The sequence below is a fragment of the Calliopsis andreniformis genome, unplaced genomic scaffold (genome assembly GCF_051401765.1).
Source record: "Calliopsis andreniformis isolate RMS-2024a unplaced genomic scaffold, iyCalAndr_principal scaffold0002, whole genome shotgun sequence".
In the NCBI taxonomy this organism is placed as follows: domain Eukaryota; kingdom Metazoa; phylum Arthropoda; class Insecta; order Hymenoptera; family Andrenidae; genus Calliopsis; species Calliopsis andreniformis.
The window spans coordinates 28,055,737-28,079,243 of record NW_027480423.1 but is presented as its reverse complement, the minus strand read 5'-3'; positions in this window follow the sequence as shown (position 1 = coordinate 28,079,243).

The following is a 23,507-nucleotide window of genomic DNA, read 5'->3' as shown; positions in this document are numbered from 1 at the left end:
AGGGCATAAGGAGTCAACGCCAGAAGCATAAAATGCAATAAAGATGCAAAAGTTTTTCCATCGTATAACAGGAATAACTGCAAACAGTGTGAAAGTACTGGTCATTTCTACGTTCCGGGTAACATAGGTTTCACTCTAGGGCGTTGCTCCACCAGATGGAATAGCTAGGGACTTAGAATTCAACGCCATAAGAATAAAATACAATATAAGTACAACAGTTTTTCCATCGTATAAAATGAATAATTGCAACCAGTGTGAAAGTTATGGTCATTTCTACATTCCGAGCAACCTAGGCTTCACTCTAGGGCGATGCTCCACCTGATCAAACAGCTAGGGCCTTAGAAGTCAACGCCCGAAGCATAAAATACAATATAAATACAACAGTTTTTCCATCGTATAAAACGAATAATTGCAACCAGTATGAAAGATAACGTCATTTCTACTTTCCGGGCAACCTAGGCATCACCTAGGGCGTTGTTCTAACAGATTGAATAGTTAGGGCCTTAGAAGTCAACGCCGGAAGCATAAAATGCAATAAAAATACAACAGTTTTTCCATCCTATAAAAGGATTAATTGCAACCAGTTTGAAAGTGATGGCCATTTCTACGTTCCGGGCAACCTAGGCTTCACTCTAGGGCGTTGCTCCACCAGATCGAATAACTAGGGCCTTAGAAGTCAACGCCAGAAGCATAAAATACAATATAAATACAACAGTTTTTCCATCGCATAAAACGAATAATTGCAACCAGTATGAAAGTTATTGTCATTTCTACTTTCCGGGCAACCTAGGCTTCACCCTAGGGCGTTGCTTCAACAGATTGAATATTTAGGGCCTTAGAAGTCAACGCCCGAAGCATAAAATACAAAATAAATAGAACAGTTTTTCCATCGTAAAAAGCGAATAATTGCTACGGGTGTGAAAGTTATGGTCATTTCTACGTTCCGGGCAACCTAGGCTTTACCATAGGGCGTTGTTCCACCAGATGGAATAGTTAGGGCATAAGAAGTCAACGCCAGAAGCATAAAACACAATATAAATGCAACAGTTTTTCAATCGTATAAAACGAGTAATTGCAACCAGTACGAAAGTTAACGTCATTTCTACGTTCCGGACAACCTAGGCTTCACCCTAGGGCGTTGCTCCAACATATTGAATAGTTAGGGCCTTAGAAGTCAACGCCGGAAGCATAAAATGCAATAATAATACATCAGTTTTTCCATCGTATAAAAGGATTAATTGCAAACAGTTTGAAAGTGATGGTCATTTCTACGTTCCGGGCAACCTAGGCTTCACTCTAGGGCGTTGCTCCACCAGATCGAATAGTTAGGGCCTTAGAAGTCAACGCCAGAATCATAAAATACAATGAAGATGCAACAGCTTTTCCATCGTATTAAACGAATAATTTCAACCAGTGTGAATGTCATGGTCATTTCTACATTCCGAGAAACCTAGGCTTCACTCTAGGGCGTTGATCCAACAAATTGAATAGTTAGGGCCTTAGCAGTCAACGCCCGAAGCATAAAATACAGTATAAATACAACAGTTTTTCCATCATATAGCAGGAATAATTGCAACCAGTTTGAAAGTGATGGTCATTTCTACGTTCCGGGCAACCTAGGCTTCACTCTAGGGCGTTGCTCCACCAGGTCGAATAGTTAGTGCCTTAGAAGTCAACGCCAGTAGCATAAAATACAATATAAATACAACAGTTTTTCCAACGTATAAAACGAATAATTGCAACCAGTATGAAAGTTATGGTCATTTCTACGTTCGGGGCAACCTAGGCTTCACTCTATGGCGTTCTTCCACTACATCGAATAGCAACGGCCTCAGAAGTCAACGCCTGAAGCATAAAATACAATAAAAATACAACAGTCTTTCCGTCCTATAACAGGAATAATTGCAACCCGTGTGAAAGTGATGGTCATTTGGACGTTCCAGGCAACCTAATCTTCACTCTAGGGCGTTGCTCCACCAGATCGAATTGTCAGGGCCTAACAGGTCAACGCCAGAAGCATAAGATACAATATAAAGGTAACAGTTTTTCCATCGTATAGAACGAATAATAGCAACCAGTGTGAAAGTTATGGTCACTTCTACGTTCCGGGCAACCTAGGCTTCACTCTAGGGCGTTGCTCCACCAGATCAAACAGTTAGGGCCTTAGTAGTCAACGACCGAAGCATAAAATACAAAATAAATAGAACAGTTTTTCCATTGTATGAAACGAATAATAGCAACCAGTGTGAAAGTTATGGTCATTTCTACGTTCGGGCAACCTGGGCTTCACTCTAGGGCGTTGCTCCAACAGATTGAATAGTTAGGGCCTTAGAAGTCAACGCCCGATGCATACAATACAAAATAAATAGAACAGTTTTTCCATCGTGTAAAACGAATAATTACTACCGGTGTGAAAATTATGGTCATTTCTACGTTCCGGTCAACCTCGGCTTCACCACAGGGCGTTACTCCACCAGATCGAATAGTTAGGGCCTAAGAAGTCAACGCCAGAAGCATAAAACACAATATAAATGCAACAGTTTTTCAATCGTATAAAACGAGTAATTGCAACCAGTACGAAAGTTAACGTCATTTCTACGTTCCGGACAACCTAGGCTTCACCCTAGGGCGTTGCTCCAACATATTGAATAGTCAGGGCCTTAGAAGTCAACGCCGGAAGCATAAAATGCAATAATAATACATCAGTTTATCCATCGTATAAAAGGATTAATTGCAAACAGTTTGAAAGTGATGGTCATTTCTACGTTCCGGGCAACCTAGGCTTCACTCTAGGGCGTTGCTCCACCAGATCGAATAGTTAGGGCCTTAGAAGTCAACGCCAGAATCATAAAATACAATGAAGATGCAACAGCTTTTCCATCGTATTAAACGAATAATTTCAACCAGTGTGAATGTCATGGTCATTTCTACATTCCGAGAAACCTAGGCTTCACTCTAGGGCGTTGATCCAACAAATTGAATAGTTAGGGCCTTAGCAGTCAACGCCCGAAGCATAAAATACAGTATAAATACAACAGTTTTTCCATCCTATAGCAGGAATAATTGCAACCAGTTTGAAAGTGATGGTCATTTCTACGTTCCGGGCAACCTAGGCTTCACTCTAGGGCGTTGCTCCACCAGGTCGAATAGTTAGTGCCTTAGAAGTCAACGCCAGAAGCATAAAATACAATATAAATACAACAGTTTTTAAAACGTATAAAACGAATAATTGCAACCAGTATGAAAGTTATGGTCATTTCTACGTTCGGGGCAACCTAGGCTTCACTCTATGGCGTTCTTCCACTACATCGAATAGCAACGGCCTCAGAAGTCAACGCCTGAAGCATAAAATACAATAAAAATACAACAGTCTTTCCGTCCTATAACAGGAATAATTGCAACCCGTGTGAAAGTGATGGTCATTTGGACGTTCCAGGCAACCTAATCTTCACTCTAGGGCGTTGCTCCACCAGATCGAATTGTCCGGGCCTAACAGGTCAACGCCAGAAGCATAAGATACAATATAAAGGTAACAGTTTTTCCATCGTATAGAACGAATAATAGCAACCAGTGTGAAAGTTATGGTCACTTCTACGTTCCGGGCAACCTAGGCTTCACTCTAGGGCGTTGCTCCACCAGATCAAACAGTTAGGGCCTTAGTAGTCAACGACCGAAGCATAAAATACAAAATAAATAGAACAGTTTTTCCATTGTATGAAACGAATAATAGCAACCAGTGTGAAAGTTATGGTCATTTCTACGTTCGGGCAACCTGGGCTTCACTCTAGGGCGTTGCTCCAACAGATTGAATAGTTAGGGCCTTAGAAGTCAACGCCCGATGCATACAATACAAAATAAATAGAACAGTTTTTCCATCGTGTAAAACGAATAATTACTACCGGTGTGAAAATTATGGTCATTTCTACGTTCCGGTCAACCTCGGCTTCACCACAGGGCGTTACTCCACCAGATCGAATAGTTAGGGCCTAAGAAGTGAACCCCAGGAGCATAAAATACAATATAAATACAACAGTTTTTCCATCATACAATACGAATAATTGCAACCAGTATGAAAGCTAGGGTCATTTCTACTTTACGGGCAACCTAGGCTACACCCTAGGGCGTTGCTCTTACAGATTGAATAGTTAGGGCCTTAGGAGTTAATGCCCGAAGCATAAAATGCAATAAAAATACAACAGTTTTTCCATCGTATAAAAGGATTAATTGCAACCAGTTTGAAAGTGATGGTCATTTCTACGTTCCGGGCAACCTAGGCTTCACTCTAGGGCGTTGCTCCACCAGATCGAATAGCTAGGGCCTTAGAAGTCAACGCCCGAAGCATAAAATACAACATAAATAGTACAGTTTTTCCATTGTATAAAACGTATAATTGCTACCGGTGTGAAAGTTATGGTCATTTCTACGTTCCGGGCAACCTAGGCTTCACCCTAGGTCGTTGTTACACCAGATGGAATAGGTAGGGCCTTAGAAGTCAACGCCTGAAGTATAAAATACAAAATAAATAGAACAGTTTTTCCATCGTATAAAACTAATAATTTCAACAAGTGTGAAAGTAATGGGCATTTCTACGTTCCGGGCAACCTAGGCTTCACCCTAGGGCGTCGCTCTAACAGATTGAATAGTTACGGCCTTAGAAGTCAACGCCCGACGCATAAAATGCAATAAAAATGCAACAGTTTTTCCATCGTATATACGGAATAATTGCAACCAGTTTGAAAGTGATGGTCATTTCTACGTTCCGGGCAACGTAGGCTTCACTCTAGGGCGTTGTTCCAACAGATCGAACACTTAGGGCCTAAGAAGGCACCGCCAGAAGCATAAAATACAATATAAATATAACAGTTTTTCCATCGTATAAAACGAATAATAGCAATCAGTGTGAAAGTTATGGTCATTTCTAAGTTCCGGGCAACCTAGGCTTCACCCTAGGGCGTCGCTCCAACAGATTGAATAGTTAGGGCCTTAGAAGTCGACGCCCGACGCATAAAATGCAATAAAAATGCAACAGTTTTTCCATCGTGTAAAACGAATAATTTCAACCAGTGTGAATGTTATGGTCATTTCTACATTCCGAGCAACCTAGGCTTCACTCTAGGTTGTTGATCCACCATATTGAATAGTTAGGGCCTTAGAAGTCAACGCCGGAAGCATAAAATGCATTAAAAATACAACAGTTTTTCCATCGTATAAAAGGATTTATTGCAACCAGTTGGAAAGTGATGGTCATTTCTACGTTCCGGGCAACCTAGGCTTCACTCTAGGGCGTTGCTCCACCAGATCGAATAGTTGGGGCCTTAGAAGTCAACGCCAGAAGCATAAAATACAATAAAGATGCAACAGCATTTCCATCGTATTAAACGAATAATTTCAACCAGTGTGAATGTTATTGCCATTTCTACATTCCGAGCAACCTAGGCTTCTCTCTAGGGCGTTGATCCAACAGATTGAACAGTTAGGACCTTAGGAGTCAACGCCCGAAGCATAAAATACAATATAAATACAACAGTCTTTCCGTCCTATAACAGGAATAATTGCAACCCGTGTGAAAGTGATAGTCATTTGGACGTTCCAGGCAACCTAATCTTCACTCTAGGGCGTTGTTCCACCAGATCGAATTGTCAGGGCCTAAGAAGTCAACGCCAGAAGCATGAGATACAATATAAAGGTAACAGTTTTTCCATCGTATAGAACGAATAATACCAACCAGTGTGAAAGTTATGGTCACTTCTACGTTCCGGGCAACATAGGCTTCACTCTAGGGCGTTGCTCCACCAGATCAAACAGTTAGGGCCTTAGCAGTCAACGACCGAAGCATAAAATACAAAATAAATAGAACAGTTTTTCCATTGTATGAAACGAATAATAGCAACCAGTGTGAAAGTTATGGTCATTTCTACGTTCGGGCAATCTGGGCTTCACTCTAGGGCGTTGCTCCAACAGATTGAATAGTTAGGGCCTTAGAAGTCAACGCCCGATGCATAAAATGCAAAATAAATAGAACAGTTTTTCCATCGTGTAAAACGAATAATTGCTACCGGTGTGAAAATTATGGTCATTTCTACGTTCCGGTCAACCTAGGCTTCACCACAGGGCGTTACTCCACCAGATCGAATAGTTAGGGCCTAAGAAGTGAGCCCCAGAAGCATAAAATACAATATAAATACAACAGTTTTTCCATCATACAAAACGAATAATTGCAACCAGTATGAAAGCTAGGGTCATTTCTACTTTACGGGCAACCTAGGCTACACCCTAGGGCGTTGCTCTTACAGATTGAATAGTTAGGGCCTTAGAAGTTAATGCCCGAAGCATAAAATGCAATAAAAATACAACAGTTTTTCCATCGTATAAAAGGATTAATTGCAACCAGTTTGAAAGTGATGGTCATTTCTACGTTCCGGGCAACCTAGGCTTCACCCTAGGGCGTTGTTCCGCCAGATGGAGTAGTTAGGGCATAAGATGTCAACCCCCGACGCATAAAATGCAATAAAAATGCAACAGTTTTTCCATCGTATAAAAGGATTAATTGCAACCAGTTTGAAAGTGATGGTCATTTCTACGTTCCGGGCAACCTAGGCTTCACCCTAGGGCGTTGTTCCACCAGATGGAATAGTTAGGGCATAAGAAGTCAACGCCAGAAGCATAAAATACGGTATAAATATAACAGCTTTTCCATCGTATAAAACGTATAATAGCAACCAGTGTGAAAGTTATGGGCATTTCTACGTTCCGGGCAACCTAGGCTTCACTCCACGGCGTTGTTCCACCAGATCGAATAGTTAGGACCTAAGAAGTCAGCGCCAGAAGCATAAAATACAATATAAATATAACAGTTTTTCCATCGTATAAAACGAATAATAGAAACCAGTGTGAAAGTTATGGTCATTTCTACGTTCCGGGCAACCTAGGCTTCACCCTAGGGCGTTGCTCCAACAGATCGAATAGTTAGTGCCTTAGAAGTCAACGGCCGAAGCATAAAATACAAAATAAATAGAACTGTTTTTCCATCGTATAAAACGAATAACTGCTACCGGTGTGAAAGTTATTTCCATTTCTACGTTCCGGGCAACCTAGGCTTCACCGTAGGGCGTTGTTCCACCAGATGGAATAGTTAGGGCATAAGAAGTCAACGCCAGAAGCATAAAAGACGATATAAGTACAACAGTTTTTCCAACGTATAAAACGAATAATTGCAAACAGTGTGAAAGTAATGGTCATTTCTACGTACCTTGCAATCTAGGCTCCACTCTAGGGCGTTGCTCCACCAAATCGAATAGCTAGGGCATAAGGAGTCAACGCCAGAAGCATAAAATGCAATAAAGATGCAAAAGTTTTTCCATCGTATAACAGGAATAACTGCAAACAGTGTGAAAGTACTGGTCATTTCTACGTTCCGGGTAACATAGGTTTCACTCTAGGGCGTTGCTCCACCAGATGGAATAGCTAGGGACTTAGAATTCAACGCCATAAGAATAAAATACAATATAAGTACAACAGTTTTTCCATCGTATAAAATGAATAATTGCAACCAGTGTGAAAGTTATGGTCATTTCTACATTCCGAGCAACCTAGGCTTCACTCTAGGGCGATGCTCCACCTGATCGAATAGGTAGGGCCTTAGAAGTCAACGCTGGAAGCATAAAATACAATAAAGATGCAACAGTCTTTCCATCCTATAACAGGTATAATAGCAACCAGTGTGAAAGTTATGGTCATTTCTACGTTCCAGGCAACCTAGGCTTCACTCTAGGGCGTTGTTCCACCAGATCGAATAGTTAGGGCCTAAGAAGTGAACGCCAGAAGCATAAAATACATTATAAATACAACAGTTTTTCCATCGTATAAAACGAATAATTGCAACCAGTATGAAACTTATGGCCATTTCTACGTTCCGGGCAACCTAGGCTTCACTGTATGGCGTTCTTCCACCACACCGAATAGCTACGGCCTCAGAAGTCAACGCCTGAAGTATAAAATACAATAAAAATACAACAGTCTTTCCATCCTATAACAGGTATAATAGCAACCAGTGTGAAAGTTATGGTCATTTCTACGTTCCGGGCAACATAGGCTTCACTCTAGGGCGTTGCTCCACCAGATCAAACAGTTAGGGCCTTAGAAGTCAACGCCCGAAGCATTAAATACAAAATAGATAAAACAGTTTTTCCATCGTATAAAACGAATAATTGCTACCAGTGTGAAAGTTATGGCCATTTCTACGTTCCGCGCAATCTGAGCTTTACCCTAGGGCGTTGTTCCACCAGATGGAATAGTTAGGGCCTAAGAAGTCAACGCCAGAAGCATAAAATACGATATATATGAAACAGTTTTTCCATCGTATAAAACGAATAATTGCTACCAGTGTGAAAGTTATGGTCATTTCTACGTTCCGCGCAAGCTGGGCTTTACCCTAGGGCGTTGTTCCAACAGATTGAATAGTTAGGGCCTTATAAGTCAACGCCCGAAGCATAAGATGCAATAAAAATACAACAGTGTTTCCATCATATAACAGGAATAATTGCAACCAGTTTGAAAGTGATGGCCAATTCTACGTTCCGGGCAACCTAGGCTTTACTCTAGGGCGTTGCTCCACCAGATCGAATAGTTAGTGCCTTAGAAGTCAACGCCAGAAGCATAAAATACAATATAAATACAACAGCATTTCCATCGTATAAAACGAATAATTGCAACCAGTATGAAACTTATGGTCATTTCTACTTTCCGAGCAACCTAGGCTTCAGCCTAGGGCGTTGCTCCAACAGATTGAATAGTTAGGGCCTTAGAAGACAACGCCCGAAGCATTAAATACAAAATAAATAGTACAGTTTTTCCATTGTATAAAACGAATAATTGCTACCAGTGTAAAGTTATGGCCATTTCTACGTTCCGGGCAACCTAGGCTTCACCCTAGGCCGTTGTTCCACCAGATCGAATAGTTAGGGCCTAAGAAGTGAACGCCAGAAGCTTAAAATGCAATAAAAATACAACAGTTTTTCCATCGTATAAGAGGAAGAATTGCAACCAGTTTGAAAGTGATGGTCATTTCTCCTTTCCGCGCAATCTAGTCTTCAATCTAGGGCGTTGCTCCACTAGATCGAATAGCTAGCGCCTTTGAAGTCAACGCCACAATCATAAAATACAATATAAATACAACAGTTTTTCCATTGCATAAAACGAATAATTGCAACCAGTATGAAAGTTATGGTCATTTCTACGTTCCGGGCAACCTAGGCTTCACTCTATGGCGTTCTTCCACCACATCGAATAGCTACGGCCTCAGAAGTCAACGCCTGAAGCATAAAATACAATAAAAATGCAAGAGTCTTTCCATCCTATAACAGGAATAATTGCAACCCGTGTGGAAGTGATGGTCAGTTGTACGTTCCAGGCAACCTAGGCTTCACTCTAGGGCGTTGCTCCAGCAGATCGAATAGCTAGGGCCTTAGAAGTCAACGCCCGAAGCATAAAATGCAATAAAAATACAACAGTTTCTCCATCGTATAAAACGAATAATTGCAACCAGTGTAAAAGTTGTGGTCATTTCTACGTTCCGGGCAACCTAGGCATCACCATAGGGCGTTGTACCACCAGATCGAATAGTTAGAGCCTTAGAAGTCAACGCCAGAAGCATAAAATACAATATAAATGTAACAGTCTTTCCATCGTATAAAACGAATAATAGCAATCAGTGTGAAAGTTATGTTCATTTCTACGTTCCAGGCAACCTAGGCTTCACTCTAGGGCGTTGCACCAACAGATTGAATAGTTAGGGCCTTAGAAGTCAATGCCCGAAGCATAAAATGCAATAAAAATACTACAGTTTTTCCACCGTATTGCAGGAATAATTTGTAACCAGTGTGATAGTAGTGGTCATTTCTACGTTCCGGGTAACATAGGTTTCACTCTAGGGCGTTGCTCCACCAGATCGAATAGCTAGGGACTTAGAATTCAACGCCATAAGAATAAAATACAATATAAGTACAACAGTTTTTCCATCGTCTAAAACGAATAATAGCAACCAGTGTGAAAGTTATTGTCATTTCTACGTTCCGGGCCACCTAGGCTTCACCCTAGGGCGTTGTTCCACCAGATCGAATAGTTAGGGCCTAGGAAGTGAACGCCAGAAGCATAAAATACAATATAAATACAACAGTTTTTCCATCATATAAAACGAATAATTGCAACCAGTATGAAAGTTATGGTCATTTCTACTTTCCGGGCAACCTAGGCTTCACGATAGGGCGTTGCTCCAACAGATTGAATAGTTAGGGCCTTAGAAGTCAACGCCCTAAGCATAAAATGCAATAAAAATACAACAGTTTTTCCATCATATAACAGGAATAATTGCAAGCAGTTTGAAAGTGATGGTCATTTCTACGTTCCGGGCAACCTAGGCTTCACCCTAGGGCGTTGTTCCACCAGATCAAACAGTTAGGGCCTTAGACGTCAACGCCAGAACCATAAAATACAATATAAATATAACAGTTTTTCTATCATATAAAACGAATGATAGCAACCAGTTTAAAAGTTATGGTCATTTCTACGTTACGGGCAACCTAGGCTTCACTCTAGGGCGTTGCTCCACCAGATCAAACAGTTAGTTCCTTAGAAGTCAACGCCCGAAGCATAAAATACAATATAAATACAACAGTTTTTCCATCATATAAAACGAATAACTGCTGCCAGTGTGAAAGTTATGTTCATTTCTACTTTCCGGGCAACCTAGGCTTCACCCTAGGGCGTTGCTCCAACAGATTGAATAGGTAGGGCCTTAGAAGTCAATGCCCGAAGCATAAAATGCAATAAAAATACAACAGTTTTTCCAACGTATAAAACGAATAATTGCAAACAGTGTGAAAGTAATGGTCATTTCTACGTACCTTGCAATCTAGGCTCCACTCTAGGGCGTTGCTCCACCAAATCGAATAGCTAGGGCATAAGGAGTCAACGCCAGAAGCATAAAATGCAATAAAGATGCAAAAGTTTTTCCATCGTATAACAGGAATAACTGCAAACAGTGTGAAAGTACTGGTCATTTCTACGTTCCGGGTAACATAGGTTTCACTCTAGGGCGTTGCTCCACCAGATGGAATAGCTAGGGACTTAGAATTCAACGCCATAAGAATAAAATACAATATAAGTACAACAGTTTTTCCATCGTATAAAATGAATAATTGCAACCAGTGTGAAAGTTATGGTCATTTCTACATTCCGAGCAACCTAGGCTTCACTCTAGGGCGATGCTCCACCTGATCAAACAGCTAGGGCCTTAGAAGTCAACGCCCGAAGCATAAAATACAATATAAATACAACAGTTTTTCCATCGTATAAAACGAATAATTGCAACCAGTATGAAAGATAACGTCATTTCTACTTTCCGGGCAACCTAGGCATCACCTAGGGCGTTGTTCTAACAGATTGAATAGTTAGGGCCTTAGAAGTCAACGCCGGAAGCATAAAATGCAATAAAAATACAACAGTTTTTCCATCCTATAAAAGGATTAATTGCAACCAGTTTGAAAGTGATGGCCATTTCTACGTTCCGGGCAACCTAGGCTTCACTCTAGGGCGTTGCTCCACCAGATCGAATAACTAGGGCCTTAGAAGTCAACGCCAGAAGCATAAAATACAATATAAATACAACAGTTTTTCCATCGCATAAAACGAATAATTGCAACCAGTATGAAAGTTATTGTCATTTCTACTTTCCGGGCAACCTAGGCATCACCCTAGGGCGTTGCTTCAACAGATTGAATATTTAGGGCCTTAGAAGTCAACGCCCGAAGCATAAAATACAAAATAAATAGAACAGTTTTTCCATCGTAAAAAGCGAATAATTGCTACGGGTGTGAAAGTTATGGTCATTTCTACGTTCCGGGCAACCTAGGCTTTACCATAGGGCGTTGTTCCACCAGATGGAATAGTTAGGGCATAAGAAGTCAACGCCAGAAGCATAAAACACAATATAAATGCAACAGTTTTTCAATCGTATAAAACGAGTAATTGCAACCAGTACGAAAGTTAACGTCATTTCTACGTTCCGGACAACCTAGGCTTCACCCTAGGGCGTTGCTCCAACATATTGAATAGTTAGGGCCTTAGAAGTCAACGCCGGAAGCATAAAATGCAATAATAATACATCAGTTTTTCCATCGTATAAAAGGATTAATTGCAAACAGTTTGAAAGTGATGGTCATTTCTACGTTCCGGGCAACCTAGGCTTCACTCTAGGGCGTTGCTCCACCAGATCGAATAGTTAGGGCCTTAGAAGTCAACGCCAGAATCATAAAATACAATGAAGATGCAACAGCTTTTCCATCGTATTAAACGAATAATTTCAACCAGTGTGAATGTCATGGTCATTTCTACATTCCGAGAAACCTAGGCTTCACTCTAGGGCGTTGATCCAACAAATTGAATAGTTAGGGCCTTAGCAGTCAACGCCCGAAGCATAAAATACAGTATAAATACAACAGTTTTTCCATCATATAGCAGGAATAATTGCAACCAGTTTGAAAGTGATGGTCATTTCTACGTTCCGGGCAACCTAGGCTTCACTCTAGGGCGTTGCTCCACCAGGTCGAATAGTTAGTGCCTTAGAAGTCAACGCCAGAAGCATAAAATACAATATAAATACAACAGTTTTTCCAACGTATAAAACGAATAATTGCAACCAGTATGAAAGTTATGGTCATTTCTACGTTCGGGGCAACCTAGGCTTCACTCTATGGCGTTCTTCCACTACATCGAATAGCAACGGCCTCAGAAGTCAACGCCTGAAGCATAAAATACAATAAAAATACAACAGTCTTTCCGTCCTATAACAGGAATAATTGCAACCCGTGTGAAAGTGATGGTCATTTGGACGTTCCAGGCAACCTAATCTTCACTCTAGGGCGTTGCTCCACCAGATCGAATTGTCAGGGCCTAACAGGTCAACGCCAGAAGCATAAGATACAATATAAAGGTAACAGTTTTTCCATCGTATAGAACGAATAATAGCAACCAGTGTGAAAGTTATGGTCACTTCTACGTTCCGGGCAACCTAGGCTTCACTCTAGGGCGTTGCTCCACCAGATCAAACAGTTAGGGCCTTAGTAGTCAACGACCGAAGCATAAAATACAAAATAAATAGAACAGTTTTTCCATTGTATGAAACGAATAATAGCAACCAGTGTGAAAGTTATGGTCATTTCTACGTTCGGGCAACCTGGGCTTCACTCTAGGGCGTTGCTCCAACAGATTGAATAGTTAGGGCCTTAGAAGTCAACGCCCGATGCATACAATACAAAATAAATAGAACAGTTTTTCCATCGTGTAAAACGAATAATTACTACCGGTGTGAAAATTATGGTCATTTCTACGTTCCGGTCAACCTCGGCTTCACCACAGGGCGTTACTCCACCAGATCGAATAGTTAGGGCCTAAGAAGTCAACGCCAGAAGCATAAAACACAATATAAATGCAACAGTTTTTCAATCGTATAAAACGAGTAATTGCAACCAGTACGAAAGTTAACGTCATTTCTACGTTCCGGACAACCTAGGCTTCACCCTAGGGCGTTGCTCCAACATATTGAATAGTCAGGGCCTTAGAAGTCAACGCCGGAAGCATAAAATGCAATAATAATACATCAGTTTATCCATCGTATAAAAGGATTAATTGCAAACAGTTTGAAAGTGATGGTCATTTCTACGTTCCGGGCAACCTAGGCTTCACTCTAGGGCGTTGCTCCACCAGATCGAATAGTTAGGGCCTTAGAAGTCAACGCCAGAATCATAAAATACAATGAAGATGCAACAGCTTTTCCATCGTATTAAACGAATAATTTCAACCAGTGTGAATGTCATGGTCATTTCTACATTCCGAGAAACCTAGGCTTCACTCTAGGGCGTTGATCCAACAAATTGAATAGTTAGGGCCTTAGCAGTCAACGCCCGAAGCATAAAATACAGTATAAATACAACAGTTTTTCCATCCTATAGCAGGAATAATTGCAACCAGTTTGAAAGTGATGGTCATTTCTACGTTCCGGGCAACCTAGGCTTCACTCTAGGGCGTTGCTCCACCAGGTCGAATAGTTAGTGCCTTAGAAGTCAACGCCAGAAGCATAAAATACAATATAAATACAACAGTTTTTAAAACGTATAAAACGAATAATTGCAACCAGTATGAAAGTTATGGTCATTTCTACGTTCGGGGCAACCTAGGCTTCACTCTATGGCGTTCTTCCACTACATCGAATAGCAACGGCCTCAGAAGTCAACGCCTGAAGCATAAAATACAATAAAAATACAACAGTCTTTCCGTCCTATAACAGGAATAATTGCAACCCGTGTGAAAGTGATGGTCATTTGGACGTTCCAGGCAACCTAATCTTCACTCTAGGGCGTTGCTCCACCAGATCGAATTGTCCGGGCCTAACAGGTCAACGCCAGAAGCATAAGATACAATATAAAGGTAACAGTTTTTCCATCGTATAGAACGAATAATAGCAACCAGTGTGAAAGTTATGGTCACTTCTACGTTCCGGGCAACCTAGGCTTCACTCTAGGGCGTTGCTCCACCAGATCAAACAGTTAGGGCCTTAGTAGTCAACGACCGAAGCATAAAATACAAAATAAATAGAACAGTTTTTCCATTGTATGAAACGAATAATAGCAACCAGTGTGAAAGTTATGGTCATTTCTACGTTCGGGCAACCTGGGCTTCACTCTAGGGCGTTGCTCCAACAGATTGAATAGTTAGGGCCTTAGAAGTCAACGCCCGATGCATACAATACAAAATAAATAGAACAGTTTTTCCATCGTGTAAAACGAATAATTACTACCGGTGTGAAAATTATGGTCATTTCTACGTTCCGGTCAACCTCGGCTTCACCACAGGGCGTTACTCCACCAGATCGAATAGTTAGGGCCTAAGAAGTGAACCCCAGGAGCATAAAATACAATATAAATACAACAGTTTTTCCATCATACAATACGAATAATTGCAACCAGTATGAAAGCTAGGGTCATTTCTACTTTACGGGCAACCTAGGCTACACCCTAGGGCGTTGCTCTTACAGATTGAATAGTTAGGGCCTTAGGAGTTAATGCCCGAAGCATAAAATGCAATAAAAATACAACAGTTTTTCCATCGTATAAAAGGATTAATTGCAACCAGTTTGAAAGTGATGGTCATTTCTACGTTCCGGGCAACCTAGGCTTCACTCTAGGGCGTTGCTCCACCAGATCGAATAGCTAGGGCCTTAGAAGTCAACGCCCGAAGCATAAAATACAACATAAATAGTACAGTTTTTCCATTGTATAAAACGTATAATTGCTACCGGTGTGAAAGTTATGGTCATTTCTACGTTCCGGGCAACCTAGGCTTCACCCTAGGTCGTTGTTACACCAGATGGAATAGGTAGGGCCTTAGAAGTCAACGCCTGAAGTATAAAATACAAAATAAATAGAACAGTTTTTCCATCGTATAAAACTAATAATTTCAACAAGTGTGAAAGTAATGGGCATTTCTACGTTCCGGGCAACCTAGGCTTCACCCTAGGGCGTCGCTCTAACAGATTGAATAGTTACGGCCTTAGAAGTCAACGCCCGACGCATAAAATGCAATAAAAATGCAACAGTTTTTCCATCGTATATACGGAATAATTGCAACCAGTTTGAAAGTGATGGTCATTTCTACGTTCCGGGCAACGTAGGCTTCACTCTAGGGCGTTGTTCCAACAGATCGAACACTTAGGGCCTAAGAAGGCACCGCCAGAAGCATAAAATACAATATAAATATAACAGTTTTTCCATCGTATAAAACGAATAATAGCAATCAGTGTGAAAGTTATGGTCATTTCTAAGTTCCGGGCAACCTAGGCTTCACCCTAGGGCGTCGCTCCAACAGATTGAATAGTTAGGGCCTTAGAAGTCGACGCCCGACGCATAAAATGCAATAAAAATGCAACAGTTTTTCCATCGTGTAAAACGAATAATTTCAACCAGTGTGAATGTTATGGTCATTTCTACATTCCGAGCAACCTAGGCTTCACTCTAGGTTGTTGATCCACCATATTGAATAGTTAGGGCCTTAGAAGTCAACGCCGGAAGCATAAAATGCATTAAAAATACAACAGTTTTTCCATCGTATAAAAGGATTTATTGCAACCAGTTGGAAAGTGATGGTCATTTCTACGTTCCGGGCAACCTAGGCTTCACTCTAGTGTGTTGCTCCACCAGATCGAATAGTTAGTGCCTTAGAAGTCAACGCCAGAAGCATAAAATACAATGTAAATACAACAGTTTTTCCAGCGTATAAAACGAATAATTGCAACCAGTATGAAAGTTATGGTCATTTCTACGTTCGGGGCAACCTAGGCTTCACTCTATGGCGTTCTTCCACTACATCGAATAGCAACGGCCTCAGAAGTCAACGCCTGAAGCATAAAATACAAAATAAATAGAACAGTTTTTCCATTGTATAAAACGAATAATAGCAACCAGTGTGAAAGTTATGGTCACTTCTACGTTCCGGGCAACCTAGGCTTCACTCTAGGGCGTTACTCCACCAGATCAAACAGTTAGGGCCTTAGCAGTCAACGACCGAAGCATAAAATACAAAATAAATAGAACAGTTTTTCCATTGTATAAAACGAATAATAGCAACCAGTGTGAAAGTTATGGTCATTTCTACGTTCGGGCAACCTGGGCTTCACTCTAGGGCGCTGCTCCAACAGATTGAATAGTTAGGGCCTTAGAAGTCAACGCCCGATGCATAAAATACAAAATAAATAGAACACTTTTTCCATCGTGTAAAACGAATAATTGCTACCAGTATGGAAGTGCTGCTCATTTCTACGTTCCGGGCAACCTATGCCTCACTTTAGGGCGTTGTTCCTCCAGATTGAATAGTTAGGGCCTAAGAAATCAACGGCAGAAGCATAAAATACAATGTAAATATACCTGTTTTTCCATAGTGTAAAACGAATAATTGCAACCAGTATGAAAGCTAGGGTCATTTCTACTTTACGGGCAACCTAGGCTACACCCTAGGGCGTTGCTCTTACAGATTGAAGAGTTAGGGCCTTAGAAGTTAATGCCCGAAGCATAAAATGCAATAAAAATCCAACAGTTTTTCCATCGTATAAAAGGATTAATTGCAACCAGTTTGAAAGTGATGGTCATTTCTACGTTCCGGGCAACCTAGGCTTCACTCTAGGGCGTTGCTCCACCAGATCGAATAGCTACGGCCTTAGAAGTCAACGCCCGAGGCATAAAATACAAAATAAATAGTACAGTTTTTCCATTGTATAAAACGTATAATTGCTACCGGTGTGAAAGTTATGGTCATTTCTACGTTCCGGGCAACCTAGGCTTCACCCTAGGTCGTCGTTCCACCAGATGGAATAGTTAGGGCCTTAGAAGTCAACGCCCGGAGTATAAAATACAAAATAAATAGAACAGTTTTTCCATCGTATAAAACTAATAATTTCAACAAGTGTGAAAGTAATGGGCATTTCTACGTTCCGGACAACCTAGGCTTCACTCTAGGGCGTTGCTCCACCACATCGAATAGCTACGGCCTTAGAAGTCAACGCCAGAAGCATAAAATACAATAAATATATAAGAGTTTTTCCATCGTATATCAGGAATAATGGCAACCAGTGTGAAAGTGATGGTCATTTCTACGTTCCGGGCAACGTAGGCTTCACTCTAGGGCGTTGCTCCAACAGATCGAACACTTAGGGCCTAAGAAGGCACCGCCAGAAGCATAAAATACAAAATAAATAGAACTGTTTTTCCATCGTATAAAACGAATAATTGCTACCGGTGTGAAATTTATTTGCATTTCTACGTTCCGGCAACCTAGGCTTCACCGTAGGGCGTTGTTCCACCAGATGGAATAGTTAGGGCATAAGAAGTCAACGCCAGAAGCATAAAAGACGATATAAGTACAACAGTTTTTCCATCGTATAAAATGTATAATTGCAAACATTGCGAAAGTAATGGTCATTTCTACGTTCCGGGCAACGTAGGCGTCACTCTAGTGCGTTGCTCCACCACATCTAATAGCTACTGCCTTAGACGTCAACGACAGAAGCATAAAATACAATATAAATAAAACAGTTTTTCCATCATATAAAACGAATAATTGCAACCAGTATGAAAGATAACGTCATTTCTACTTTCCGGGCAACCTAGGCATCACCTAGGGCGTTGCTCCAACAGATTGAATGGTTAGGGCCTTAGAAGTCAATGCCAGAAGCATAAAATACAATATAAATACAACAGTTTTTCAATCGTATAAAACGAGTAATTGCAACCAGTACGAAAGTTATGGTCATTTCTACTATCCGGGCAACCTAGGCTACAGCATAGGGCGTTGCTCCAGCAGTTTGAATAGTTAGGGCCTTAGAAGTCAATGCCCGAAGCATAAAATGCAATAAAAATACAACAGTTTTTCCATCATATAACAGGAATAATTGCAACCAGTTTGAAACTGATGGTCATTTCTACGTTCCGGGAAACCGCGGCTTCACTCTAGGGCGTTGCTCCGCCAGGTCGAATAGTTAGTGCATTAGAAGTCAACGCCAGAAGCATAAAATACAGTATAAATACAACAGTTCTTCCATCGTATAAAACGAATAATTGCAACCAGTATGAAGGTTAACGTCATTTCTACTTTCCGGTCAACCTAGGCTTCACTCTAGGGCGTTGATCCAACAGATTGAACAGTTAGGGCCTTAGGAGTGAACGCCCGAAGCATAAAATACAATATAAATATACCTGTTTTTCCATCGTGTAAAACGAATAATTTCAACCAGTGTGAATGTTATGGTCATTTCTACATTCCGAGCAACCTAGGCTTCACTCTAGGTCGTTGATCCACCATATTGAATGGTTAGTGCCTTAGAAGTCAACGCCAGAAGCATAAAATACAATATAAATACAGCAGTTTTTCCATCGTATAAAACGAATAATTGCTACCAGTATGGAAGTGATGCTCATTTCTACGTTCCGGGCAACCTAGGCCTCACTCTAGGGCGTTGTTCCTCCAGATTGAATAGTTAGGGCCTAAGAAATCAACGGCAGAAGCATAAAATACGATATAAATATACCTGTTTTTCCATCGTGTAAAACGAATAATTTCAACCAGTGTGAATGTTATGGTCATTTCTACATTCCGAGCAACCTAGGCTTCACCCTAGGTCGTTGATCCACCAGATAGAATAGTGAGGGCCTTAGAAGTCAACCCAAGAAGCATAAAATTCAATAAAGATGCAACAGTTTTTCCATCATATAAAACGAATAATTGCAACCAGTATGAAAGCTATGGTCATTTCTACTTTACGGGCAACCTAGGCTGCACCCTAGGGCGTTGCTCCTACAGATAGAACAGTTAGGGCCTTAGAAGTCAATGCCCGAAGCATCAAATGCAATAAAAAAACAACAGTTTTTCCATCATATAACAGGAATATTTGCAACCAGTTTGAAAGTGATGGTCACTTCTACGGTCCGGGCAACCTAGGCTTCACGCTAGGGCGTTGCTCCACCAGATCGAATAGTTAGGGCCTTAGAAGTCAACGCCCGAAGTATAAAATACAAAATAAATAGAACAGTTTTTCCATCGTATAAAACTAATAATTTCAACCAGTGTGAAAGTAATGGGCATTTCTACGTTCCGGACAACCTAGGCTTCACTCTAGGGCGTTGCTCCACCACATCGAATAGCTACGGCCTTAGAAATCAACGCCAGAAGCATAAAATACAATAAATATACAAGAGTTTTTCCACCGTATATCAGGAATAATTGCAACCAGTGTGAAAGTGATGATCATTTCTACGTTCCGGGCAACGTAGGCTTCACTCTAGGGCGTTGTTCCAGCAGATCGAACACTTAGGGCCTAAGAAGGCACCGCCAGAAGCATAAAATACAATATAAATATAACAGTTTTACCATCGTATAAAACGAATAATAGCAATCAGTGTGAAAGTTATGGTCATTTCTAAGTTCCGGGCAACCTAGGCTTCACCCTAGGGCGTCGCTCCAACAGATTGAATAGTTAGGGCCTTAGAAGTCAACGCCCGACGCATAAAATGCAATAAAAATGCAACAGTTTTTCCATCGTATAAAAGGATTAATTGCAACCAGTTTGAAAGTGATGGTCATTTCTACGTTCCGGGCAACCTAGGCTTCACCCTAGGGCGTTGTTCCGCCAGATGGAGTTGTTAGGGCATAAGAAGTCAACCCCGACGCATAAAATGCAATAAAAATGCAACAGTTTTTCCATCGTATAAAAGGATTAATTGCAACCAGTTTGAAAGTGATGGTCATTTCTACGTTCCGGGCAACCTAGGCTTCACCCTAGGGCGTTGTTCCACCAGATGGAATAGCTAGGCCATAAGAAGTCAACGCCAGAAGCATAAAATACGGTATAAATACAACAGCTTTCCATCGTATAAAATGTATAATTGCAAACATTGCGAAAGTAATGGTCATTTCTACGTTCCGGGCAACCTAGGCGTCACTCTAGTGCGTTGCTCCACCACATCTAATAGATACGGCCTTAGACGTCAACGACAGAAGCATAAAATACAATATAAATACAACATTTTTTCCATCATATAAAACGAATAATTGCAACCAGTATGAAAGCTATGGTCATTTCTACTTTACGGGCAACCTAGGCTACACCCTAGGGCGTTGCTCCTACAGATTGAATTGTTAGGGCCTTAGAAGTCAATGCCCGAAGGATAAAATGCAATAAAAATACAACAGTTTTTCCATCATATAACAGGAGTATTTGCAACCAGTTTGAAAGTGATGGTACTTGCTACGTTCCGGGCAACTTAGGCTTCACTCTAGGGCGTTGCTCCACCAGATCGAATAGTTAGTGCCTTAGAAGTCAATGCCAGCAGCATAAAATACAATATAAATACAACAGTTTTTCCATCGTATAAAACGAATAATTGCAACCAGTATGAATGATAACGTCATTTCTACTTTCCGGGCAACCTAGGCATCACCCTAGGGCGTTGCTTCAACAGATTGAATATTTAGGGCCTTAGAAGTCAACGCCCGAAGCATAAAATACAAAATAAATAGAACAGTTTTTCCATCGTATAAAACGAATAATTGCTACCGGTGTGAAATTTATTTGCATTTCTACGTTCCGGCAACCTAGGCTTCACCGTAGGGCGTTGTTCCACCAGATGGAATAGTTAGGGCATAAGAAGTCAACGCCAGAAGCATAAAAGACGATATAAGTACAACAGTTTTTCCATCGTATAAAATGTATAATTGCAAACATTGCGAAAGTAATGGTCATTTCTACGTTCCGGGCAACGTAGGCGTCACTCTAGTGCGTTGCTCCACCACATCTAATAGCTACTGCCTTAGACGTCAACGACAGAAGCATAAAATACAATATAAATAAAACAGTTTTTCCATCATATAAAACGAATAATTGCAACCAGTATGAAAGATAACGTCATTTCTACTTTCCGGGCAACCTAGGCATCACCTAGGGCGTTGCTCCAACAGATTGAATGGTTAGGGCCTTAGAAGTCAATGCCAGAAGCATAAAATACAATATAAATACAACAGTTTTTCAATCGTATAAAACGAGTAATTGCAACCAGTACGAAAGTTATGGTCATTTCTACTATCCGGGCAACCTAGGCTACAGCATAGGGCGTTGCTCCAGCAGTTTGAATAGTTAGGGCCTTAGAAGTCAATGCCCGAAGCATAAAATGCAATAAAAATACAACAGTTTTTCCATCATATAACAGGAATAATTGCAACCAGTTTGAAACTGATGGTCATTTCTACGTTCCGGGAAACCGCGGCTTCACTCTAGGGCGTTGCTCCGCCAGGTCGAATAGTTAGTGCATTAGAAGTCAACGCCAGAAGCATAAAATACAGTATAAATACAACAGTTCTTCCATCGTATAAAACGAATAATTGCAACCAGTATGAAGGTTAACGTCATTTCTACTTTCCGGTCAACCTAGGCTTCACTCTAGGGCGTTGATCCAACAGATTGAACAGTTAGGGCCTTAGGAGTGAACGCCCGAAGCATAAAATACAATATAAATATACCTGTTTTTCCATCGTGTAAAACGAATAATTTCAACCAGTGTGAATGTTATGGTCATTTCTACATTCCGAGCAACCTAGGCTTCACTCTAGGTCGTTGATCCACCATATTGAATGGTTAGTGCCTTAGAAGTCAACGCCAGAAGCATAAAATACAATATAAATACAGCAGTTTTTCCATCGTATAAAACGAATAATTGCTACCAGTATGGAAGTGATGCTCATTTCTACGTTCCGGGCAACCTAGGCCTCACTCTAGGGCGTTGTTCCTCCAGATTGAATAGTTAGGGCCTAAGAAATCAACGGCAGAAGCATAAAATACGATATAAATATACCTGTTTTTCCATCGTGTAAAACGAATAATTTCAACCAGTGTGAATGTTATGGTCATTTCTACATTCCGAGCAACCTAGGCTTCACCCTAGGTCGTTGATCCACCAGATAGAATAGTGAGGGCCTTAGAAGTCAACCCAAGAAGCATAAAATTCAATAAAGATGCAACAGTTTTTCCATCATATAAAACGAATAATTGCAACCAGTATGAAAGCTATGGTCATTTCTACTTTACGGGCAACCTAGGCTGCACCCTAGGGCGTTGCTCCTACAGATAGAACAGTTAGGGCCTTAGAAGTCAATGCCCGAAGCATCAAATGCAATAAAAAAACAACAGTTTTTCCATCATATAACAGGAATATTTGCAACCAGTTTGAAAGTGATGGTCACTTCTACGGTCCGGGCAACCTAGGCTTCACGCTAGGGCGTTGCTCCACCAGATCGAATAGTTAGGGCCTTAGAAGTCAACGCCCGAAGTATAAAATACAAAATAAATAGAACAGTTTTTCCATCGTATAAAACTAATAATTTCAACCAGTGTGAAAGTAATGGGCATTTCTACGTTCCGGACAACCTAGGCTTCACTCTAGGGCGTTGCTCCACCACATCGAATAGCTACGGCCTTAGAAATCAACGCCAGAAGCATAAAATACAATAAATATACAAGAGTTTTTCCACCGTATATCAGGAATAATTGCAACCAGTGTGAAAGTGATGATCATTTCTACGTTCCGGGCAACGTAGGCTTCACTCTAGGGCGTTGTTCCAGCAGATCGAACACTTAGGGCCTAAGAAGGCACCGCCAGAAGCATAAAATACAATATAAATATAACAGTTTTACCATCGTATAAAACGAATAATAGCAATCAGTGTGAAAGTTATGGTCATTTCTAAGTTCCGGGCAACCTAGGCTTCACCCTAGGGCGTCGCTCCAACAGATTGAATAGTTAGGGCCTTAGAAGTCAACGCCCGACGCATAAAATGCAATAAAAATGCAACAGTTTTTCCATCGTATAAAAGGATTAATTGCAACCAGTTTGAAAGTGATGGTCATTTCTACGTTC